This window comes from Nicotiana attenuata, chromosome 10 (assembly GCF_001879085.1).
Source record: "Nicotiana attenuata strain UT chromosome 10, NIATTr2, whole genome shotgun sequence".
Taxonomy (NCBI): domain Eukaryota; kingdom Viridiplantae; phylum Streptophyta; class Magnoliopsida; order Solanales; family Solanaceae; genus Nicotiana; species Nicotiana attenuata.
In genome coordinates this window covers 28,543,838-28,555,126 of record NC_031998.1, presented here as the reverse complement: position 1 = coordinate 28,555,126, position 11,289 = coordinate 28,543,838, and positions in this window count along the sequence as shown.

The following is an 11,289-nucleotide window of genomic DNA, read 5'->3' as shown; positions in this document are numbered from 1 at the left end:
ATATATATATATATATATATATATATATATATATATATATATATATATATATATATATATATATATATATAATGCTTCCCTCTGAGACTATTATCCATATCGTATGATGCATGACTACATAACTGATCAGTGGTAACTGCCCGACTGGCCGTAGCTCAAAGGTAAATGCATAACTGCACAACCGGTGGTAAATAATGATGCATAACCGCCCAACCGGTGGTAACTGCCTGACCGACTGTTGCTCGGTGGTAAATGCATGACTGTCCGACCGGCCGTAGCACGATGGTAAATAAATATGCATGACTGCCCACCCGGCCGTAGCACAGTGGTAAATGAATATGCATGTATCACAATATTATTAATATTAACATCTTTATCAAAATACCTCAATAAAGAACTAGTTACATACTTAGACATGCTTGAATATCATTTTACGGGAATGAATAACATATACATCCTTAACTGCTAAGAGTAGAACAACTTATGGAATATCATTAGGTTACGTGTCGTTACTTGGATCATGCCAAAAGAAGGAAGGATTAACCTCAACATACCTTAGCCGATTCTCTTGACTATCCCTCTAACACATGTCTTTTGCGAAAAACACGTAATGGGGGATCAAAGTAGGGAAAAATTTGTATGATATTCTTGAGAAAGATTGCACCGTATTCCCTTAGAATTACAAAAACTCACGTTGCTTTGAATTGTTGAATATCTTCATTGCTTATGAGACTTTAATGAGTAAGTGATCAAAGAAAGCTACAAACACCAGATCCAAACCTGTCACGACCCAAAAACTAACCCTATCGTGATGGCGCCTATCGTGGTACTAGGCAAGCCGACATATTACCAAAACAAAATGTTATTTTCATTTTTCAAGATAATCCCAAAGCTAATTCATATAAAACCTTCATAAGAAATTCAAAACAAAACAAAAGTGCTGAAAGAAAGCCCGACATCGGGGTGCCACAAAGTCATGAGCAACAACTACAAACTGTTCTACAAATAGCAAGACTAACATAGTCTGAGAATAACCAAAATACACTAAAGGGAAGATAAAGGAGGAGAAAAGCAGGACTGCGATCACCGGGCAGCTACCTCGCTATCTCCGATGATCCGCTACTAAGTAAATCAACAACCGCTACCGTGACCAGAGATACCTGGATCTGCACACAAGGTGCAGGGGGTAACATGAGTACACCAACTCAGTAAGTAACAAGTCCAAACTATGGACTGATAGGTAGTGACGTACTTAACCTTAACAGGTAAACAGAAATAAACTGTACAGAAAAGTAGGCATGCTTTCAATTCCAAGTAATTAGCTCAAGCAGTAAAATAAATATAGATCTGAACAATATGAGATATAAAGCTCCGCTAACTCTACATGCCAATGCACAGAATGTATGAAATGCACCATGTACTCACACTCTCAAGTGCTCAACCACTCGGTACTGCATATGGCCATTTGACCCAGAGAAATCCATCCCGGAACATATACAACACTGACTGCAAGCCAACCAGTACCGAGGAACAAGGGTAATACAACCCTGAGGAGAAATCCATCTCCAGGTATATATACACACACTCAACCACTCTGTACAACATATGGCCATCCGGCCCAGGGAAATCCATCCCGAAACATACTCAATGTTGACTATAAGTCACTCGGTACCGAGAAAAAGGGTAATCCAACCCTGTGGAGAAATTCATCTCCATATATCAATTTTTCGGACAAATCCATGTCTAGGGAAATCCATCCCTCAATAATATCATCTGCGCTTACTGGGTGTGTGTTACAGACTTTGGAAGGGCTCCCATCCTAAGCGCTATCATAATCATCAACACATCCGCTGTAATGTGCAGCCCGATCCCATAGCTGTCACTCATAATCAAGCTCTCGGCCTTACTCAGTCATCACTCTCCAGTCTTAAACATACGGGCTCACAATTCCATGAAAACTAGCTCGGAACAATGATATGATGTGCAAATAAATAACAACTGAGTCTGAGACATGATATGAAATGCATGACTAAGACTGAGTACAGAATATCAATGAAACAAGTGAGACGACAGCAAGATACGACCACTCGGGTCCCAACAATATCAGCGTAAAGCCCTAACATGATATCTATCATGATTTACAGCTCATTTACTTAATCACATGATAGAAACACGGATATCAGCAAGAAAGAGTCACTAAACGGTGTCATGGAATGAACCAGGTCCCGATTCTCACGGTGCACGCCCGCACGCCCGTCACTTGGCATGTGCGTCACCTCAATACTAATCACATAACACATAGTTCGGGGTTTCGAACCCTCAGAACCATGTTTGGAAGCGTTACTTACCTCAATTAAGCAAAAATCCTATTTTGTGATGCCTTTGCCTCTCGAACCGGCCTCCGATCATTCCGAATCTAGCCAAAAGCAATACAATGCAATCAATATAGGCCAAGGAACCAATTTCACATGAAAAATTACTTAATTGGACACAAATCCCGAAATCCACTCAAACTCGGCCCCCGGGCCCACTCCTCAGAATCTGACAAAAGTCACAAAACTAGAAAGTCCATTCACTCACGAGTCCATACATATGAAATTTATCAAAATTTGACCCTATTTGACCCCTTAAATCCTCAAATCAAACTCTCCAAATCCCAAGCCCTAACCCCTCATTTTCATCCCTAATCTTCACTAATTACATGATTAAACAACGGGAAATCACCACATATATGAGTATTAGGGCTCAAGCAACTTACCTCACTGATAATCCCTTGAATCCCTTTTCAAAATCTCTCCCAAAAGCTTCAAAACTGACTAAAAATGGTGAAGAATGGACCAAAATTCGCAAAGGGTTCAATTCATACCTTCTGCCCAGATTTTTCGCACCTGCGGCCTCTTTTCCGCGCCTGCGGGACCGCACCTGCAGTCAAAATCCTCGCATCTGCGAAAATGACTTAACTTCCCAACTTCCGCACCTGCGCCCCAAGACTCGCACCGGCGCGTTAGCAGGTGCGGCCAAACCTTCGCACCTACGCTCCCAGCCTTGGCCTCCATTATCCGCATCTGCGTCTCAGTCCCACTTCTGCGAGCCTCGCACCTGCGGTTCCAACTCCGCAGGTGCGGTTAAGATAGAACCAGCAGCTTCAGTTGCATTTCCAAATTTCCAAACTATCCGTTAACCATCCGAAATTATCCTGAGGCCCTCGGGACCTCAACCAAACCTACCAACACATCACATAACATCAAACAAACTTAGTCGAACCCTCGAATCACTCAAAACAACATCGAAACACCAAATTACCCTCGGATTCAAGCCTAAGAACTTCTAAACTTCCAAATTCCGCAACTGAAACCTATCAAATCACCTCTGAATAACCTGAAACTTTGCACACACGTCACAAATGACACGACGAACCTACTCCAACTACCGGAATTCCATTCCGACCCGGATATCAAATTTTCCACTGCCGACCAAAATCGCCAAATTTCCAACTTTCGGCAATTCATGCCTAATTCTACCACGGGCCTCCAAATCACATTCTGAATGTGCTCTCAAGTCCAAAATCACCTAACGGATCTAACGGAACCATCAAAATTTAAATCCGAGATCGTTTACTCATAAGTCAACATCCAGTTGACTTTTCCAACTTAAACTTCTAAATAGGAGGCTAAGTATCTCATTCCGCTCCGAAATCACTCCGGATCCGGACCAACCAACAAGATACGATAAAATATAGCTGAAGAACACAAAAGGAAGAAGAAATGGGGGAAAAATGGCTATAACTGACGAAACGATCGGCCGGGTCGTTACAAAATCGAAGCCTTAAACACACTTGAACGACTATAATTCTTAATTTCAGAAAAGATCTAGTGGATGAGTTGGTGAAATTAGAAACTGTATAAAAAGAAAGAGAAGCGGTCTCCATGTGGGTACAATAAACTAAGAATATATGTATGCTTATTTTTAACTAGGACAACAATGACAAGCATTGCTCAAGGGTGCTCACTTAATAAGGCGTACTTTAGCCACCAAATGTCTCTTAAAATGCCACCTAACAATGCAAGTAAAGAGTCACCAAATTGGCTTTGAGTTGCTGCCACGTTGTTGGCTTTATCCAAAAGCCTTAATTAATCACCCACCAATTCTTAATTAACTAGTTAATCTCCCATTAATCATTAATTAATTAATTACCCACATAATTAAGAATTATCTCAAATTACATATAATACTCACTTTATACATCTTACTAATGATCATGTGGTATATTACTAGTCCATAAATACGAGTATTATAGCTTGAATCGTATTTTATCTCCAAATGTCAAACTTCGGCCAACCTCATTTTCTTGAACTCGTTTACCCTCTCGCATTCACGACTTCACTTATTGCTTGTTATAAATATCATAAGCACTTTAACCTCAAAATAATCTTGTCCTCATCCGAAAGTACTATTATTAAAATATTAATAAATTATGGTACCAATAAAGTCAATACATACATTATTATTTTATTAAAATACCCATGTAAAAATATATATATTTTTTCAACTTCTAATTTTCCTAATCTCACATAAAGAGTACAAATTTTCGTACGCTTAATGCTTAAAATGGTAAAAAGATAACCTTCTTTTCTTGTGAAAAAATAATTCATATATTTATAATAAAGAAAATCTGATAAACTTTCTCATATTATGTGTATATTTAAAACACATTCGAAAGTAGTAATATTAATAACTATATAAAATCATATTTTTTAAATCTTTTTTCTTTTTACAAAATTGTTCCACTCAAAATACCATCAAATATATATAACGGTATCAAGGTTGTTAAACTTACAGGGTTTTACAATAACATAGTTAAAAATCCTCTATAATCTCATGAATGGTCTTAATCCCTTCAAGCTCATATGTATTACTACAACTTATCCTACTATTAAAGTACGGGATGTAACACAATCACCTTGCCACCTGCATCAATACCGCACCAAGTCCAATACGAGATGCGTCACAACATACCGTATAAGATCTTGAACCTGTGGGCAACACCAACACTGGCGCCGTAGTCAAAGCAGTCTTGAGCTTCTGAAAGCTCGCCTCGCACTCGTCCGACTATCTGAAAGGGTCACCCTTCTGGTCAACCTGGTCAACGGGGCTGCTATAGATGAAAACCCCTCCACAAACCGACGGTAATAGCCCGCCAATCCCAAGAAACTCCGGATCTCTGTAGCTGATGTGGGTCTAGGCCAATTCTGAACTGCCTCAATCTTCTTATGGTCCACCTGAATTCCCTTTGCCGATACAACGTGCCCCAAGAAGGCAACTGAGCTCAACCAAAACTCGCATTTTGAAAACTTAGCATATAACTAGCTGTCTTTTAGAGTCTAAAGAACGATCCGAAAATGCTGCTCATGCTCTTCTCGACTGCGGGAGTAGATCAAGATATCGTCAATAAACACAATCACAAAGGAATCCAGATAGGGCTTTAACACCCGGTTCATCAAATCCATGTACGGTGTTGGGGCATGATGTGCCGGAGAATTTCGGCACATTTCAATACTAATTGCTTAGATTTTAGCTTGTTTTAATGCAATTATCTCCCTTACTTATGTAGTTTTGTTGTTTCTACAGTGCATAAAGACTGAGGATCCAAGAACATGGAAATGGAAGGAAAAAGACAAGAAAAAAGTAAAATATAGCAAGAAAGCTGGTCTGCGACTCACTATGCGATCGCAGATCAGACATGCGAGCCGCAGAGTGGACGCCAAATCGCAGACACAAACAGAGTCCTGGGCTAAATTTCAAGTCAAGAATGCGGTCCAATATGCGACCGCAGAACCAACATGCGAGCCGCAGAGTCAACCGCAAACCAACCATGAAGGTCACTGAATGATGAAAATGCGACGCAAAATGCGATCGCATTTCTTCAATGCGATCCGCACAACTAGAATGCGATGAAGACCTGTCAACTAGGGTTCCATTCTGCGGTGAGGAAGATCAAGATGCGGACCGCATACGTGTTCTGCGACACGAATGCGGTCGCATATCAGACCTGAAAGGGCATTTTTGTCCGCTTTCTGTCCCGATTTTTAGCCCACTATAAATAGTTTTATGATGTCTTTGTGGGCTCGTCTTTGCACTACATTCCAAGACATTAATATTCCTCACTTTTGGAAGCTTTTGGGTGAAGATTCTCTACTTTGTAAGCTTTTATGACATTAAATACTCTTTGGATTTTGTATTGTAGCATGAGTAGCTAACTTTAAATACTAAGGTTGTGGATCCTAAATGGGTGTTATATTAATGGGTGTTTAACATTGAATATATATATAATGGTTGGTTGATATTTATTTATTTCTCGTGCTTCATTTATTGTTGGTGGTTGCAAACATTAACAAGTGCCATTAAATTCTACTTTGCTTGGGAAAGTGGGTTAGAATTTGGTAGAAGTAAATATCAAAGACTCAAGGCTTTAAACCTTGTTTAATAAAATCGCTTAGGGATAAGTGGGTTTTATTTGGTATATATTGATTGTTATTAATTGCAACTCTTTTACATTTGGGAAAATTATAAAGAGGAAATACTATCCAACTATTGGAAAATATTGGGTAGTCTCTTAGACATCATTTGCATATCAAAAGGACCGACCATTAGAAATATATCATATTAACACCGATAACATTACATTTCATTAAAGGGGACACAACGTTGGTTTCTTTAATCCAATTATTCACACTCTTAATATTCCAACTAGTTGTTACTTCAAAACAAACTCAATTCATACTCTTGTCACTATTAATTCACACTCTTGTTACCGTTAACTGGATAGAATTACGACTTTAGTCGAGCAACACACTATTCTAGTAACTTTTTCACACCTATTCCCTGTGGGATTCGACCCCAACCTTGTTGGGTTATTATATTTGACATCGACCGCCTTACACAATTTATAAAACTGTAATTTGAGCGTATCAGGGCATTTGTCAGCCCAAATGACATCACTAGAAACTCATAATGCCTATATCGAGTCCGAAAAGCTGTCTTACGGATATCGGTTGCCCTAATCCTCAACTGATGGTAGCCAGACCTCAAATCGATCTTTGAAAACACTTTGGCACCCTGTAACTGATCAAATAAGTCATTAATCCTTCGCAATGAATACTTGTTCTTGATGGTGACTTTGTTCAACTGCTGATAATCTATGCACATGCTCATCGATCCATCCCTCTTCTTCACAATAACACGGGCGCACCCCAAGGCAAGACACTAGGTCTAATAAAGCGCTTATCAAGCAAATCTTGCAACTGCTCCTTCAATTGTTTCAACTCTGGTGGGGCCATATGGTATGGCGAAATAGAAATGGGCTGAGTGCCCGGAGCCAAATCAATACAGAAGTCGATATCTCTATCGGGTGGCTTCCCCGGCAGGTATACAGGAAACACCTCTAGAAACTCACGAACGACTGGTACCGAATCCATGGAAGGAACCTCCGCACTAGAATCACAGACATAAGATGAATAAGCTAAACACCCCTTCTCGATCATATGCCGGCCTTCACATACGAGATAATCCTACTGGTAGAATGTCCAGTAGTCCCTCTCCACTCCAATCGAGGCAACCCCGGCAAGGCTATGGTCACCGTCTTGGCGTGACAATTCAATATGGCATGATAAGGTGACAGCCAATCCATACCCAAGATGACATCAAAATCAACCATATCAAGAAGTAAAAGATCGACGCTAGTCTCAAGACCTCCAATGATAACCACACATGAATGATAGACACGATCTACCAAGGGTGTGGACACATATACAGGAGCACTCAAAGAATCACGACGCATAACCAAATATGAAGCAAAATAGGATGACACATAGGAATAAGTAGAACCCGAATCAAATAGAACTGAGGCATCTCTACAACAAACTAAAACCGTACCTGTGATAACCGTGCCAGATGACTCAGCCTCAGGCCTGGCTGCAAAAGTATAGCATCGGGGCTGGGCCCCACCAATATGAACTACATCTCTAGGACAACCTCCTGCTGGAATGGCCTCCACCTATAGCGGCCTGACCTCTACCTCTAACAGCCTGACCTCCACCTATAGTTGTCTGACCTCTACCTCTGGCTCCCTGACCCCTACCTCTAGCTGGCTGAGCGAGCGGTGATGCAACCGGTGCCCGAATCATGGCACGAGAACTCTACTGAGGTGTACCACCCAATAATCTCGCTCAAATTCTCCTGATATGCCCAAACTACCACACTCAGAACATCTATCCTGGTGTTGTGGCTGCTGAAACTGAGACTGACCCAGACGGGCCCGATGACCATGACAATAACTCTGAATAGGAGGTCACTGATAGGAGCTGGCGGTGCACTGTAGGCTATCTACCCAGAATGAGGTACATAATGACCACGACTCCTTGAAGTTGTGGGATGTCTGAAGCGCTGAATCATATGGCCTGGGAGGATGGCCCCTACCAAATGTACCCCTGCCTCCAAACGAGGCACCACTAAAACCACCTGAATGACGAGGTCTCTTTTCAGATCCCTGACCACTCCCCTGAGCTACAACCATTTCGACTCGCCTGGCAACATTGACAGCCGCCTGAAAAGAAATCTCACTCCTGGTCTCCTTAGCCATCTGCAATCTGATAGGCTGAGCAAGTCCCTCAATAAACCTACTCACCCTCTCTTTCCCAGTAGGAAGCATAAGAATAGCATGATGGACCAGATCCATAAATCGAGTCTCGTACTAAGTGACAAACATAGAGCCCTGCTGAAGACGCTCGAACTGCCTCTGATAGTCCTCTCTTTGAGTGATAGGGAGGAACATCTCAAGAAATAACCGAGAGGAGTGGTCCCAAGTAAGGGCAGGCGACCCAGCTGGTCTTGTCAGCCCATAATCCCTCCACCATTTCTTGGCGGAACCCGACAAAGGAAATGCAGCAAAGTCGACCCCATTGGTCTCCACTATCCCCATGTTTTGTAACACCTCATGATAACTGTCCAGATAGTCCTGGGGATCCTCTGAAGATGCACCGCTGAAGTGAACTATGAAAATTTGGTAAGCCTATCCAATCTCCACAAAGCCTCAGAAGACATAGCTGATCCATCACCGATCTATGCCGTAACACCCGGTTGAATTACCCTAACGGGCTAAGCTGCTGGAGTCTAAAACTGGGGAGCTATCTGCTCCGAAGTGTGAGTAGTGAGAGTCTGTGCTCTTCGCCCAGCCTGAGAGACTGGTGGTGCCACCGCAAATGTGCCGGCCTGTGCCACACTCTCCATGAGGCCCGCCAAACGGACCAAAGCATCTTGAAGTACCGGTGTGGCGATGAACCCCTCTGGGACCTGAGCTAGTCCGAAAGGCACAGTCTGTGCTGGAACATCCTCATCAAAATCTACCTAGGGCTCCACCACTGGTGCTGCTACTCGAGCTCGGGGATGAGCTCTGCCCCTGCCTTGGCCTCTGGCACGGCTTCGGCCTCGACCTCTGCCCCTCGTAGGAGCCGACACTAGGGGATCTGGCCGCTGCTTGGCTGAAGATGTGGTGCGTGTTCTCGCCATCTGTGAGAGATCAGAATAGAATGATTCAATCACCAAAGATAGAATAAAAACTGCACGACAGAGAAGAATAGAAGTGAAACTGTTCCTAACTTCATGGCCTCTGGAAGATAAGTACAGACGTCTCCGTACCGATCCTCCAGACTCTACTAAGTGTTCTCGTGACTCGTGAGACCTATGTAACCTAGTGCTTTCAGAACAACTTGTCATGACCCGAAATTCCCACCGTCGGGACCATGATGGCGCCTAGCATTTCACTTGCTAGGCAAGCCAACGTTAGAACAATTTTCTTCTTTTAACCGTTTAAATGACGACATTAATAACGAACTGAAATAACAGATATGTTCTAAGTATAAATGCGGAATTAAACCAGCCAAACGTCTATTACAATTCCCTGATCCTGGTGTCACAAGTGCACGAGCTTCTAAAGTAATACATATAAAGGTTTGAAATCAGTACAAAGCTGTCTGAATGAAGTTATACAGCTAAAACGAAAAGAGTATGGGGACTCCAAGAGCTGCGGGCGCTGAACAACCATACCTCAGGTCTCCGACAATGTCCAATCCGAGCACGATAATAACCGCCGGCGGGATCGACTATAAAGTCTGCACAGTGTGCAGAGTGTAATATCACTAGAACCGACCCCATGTACTGGTAAGTGCCAAGCCTAAACTCGACGAAGTAGTGACGAGGCTAAAGCGGGTCACCTACACTATAACCTGTAGTATATAATAATGACAAATAATAGAAATACTGAACACAATTTAAACATGTCACGACCCGGATTCCCACCCTCGTGAGTCGTGATGGCGCCTACTAGTACGAGCTAGCCAAGCCAATTAATTTCACAATTTACCCTTTTTACTCATTTTATATTCATTAGCAATTTTCAATAATAATAATAATAACATTTAAACAGCGGAATTTAATATAAGCGGAAGAAAGAAGCCATAAGCTATCTGAACATGAATATCTAATACAACTGTTTGAACCTCGACTACCCAGAACTGGTGTCACAGTATCACAGACGATCTAAGATTTACTACATACAAAGTCTAAAGAAAATATCAATACACTGTTTCGGAATATAAGGAAAATGAAACAGGAAATAAGGATAGAGGATACGCCAGGGCCTGCGGACGCCTGCATGTCTACCTTGGATCTTCGCATGAACTGATAATAGCCTCCAACCTACGGTCCGAAGTCAACAGCACTGGGATCTGCACAAAAGAGTGCAGAGTATAGCATCAGCACATCCGACCCCATGTGCTGGTAAGTGCCTAGCCTAACCTCGGCGAGGTAGTGACGAGGCTAGGACCAGACTACCAAATAAACCTGTGCAGTTCAAATTTATATAGCGGAAAAAGAGGTACGAAAATAAACAAGTAAAGGTGGGAGGGGGAAACATGCTTCGGGGAAAAACAGGTAAAAACAAAATATCAATAGAATATAAAGGAATCAAAAGTCCAACCACTAACGAGAATAACGAAAAAATAAAGGCAGGTTTCACTTTCTTTTCACATCTTGTTGCAGGCGTGCAACCCGATCCCATTTCTCATATCTTGTGGCAGGCGTGCCACCCGCTCCCATTTCATATATCTCGTGGTAGGCGTACCACCCGCTCCCATTTCATTATGTCTTGTGGTAGGCATACCACCCGCTCCCAATTCATTATATCTTGTGGTAGGCGTACCACCCGCTCCCATTTCATTATATCTTGTGGTAGGC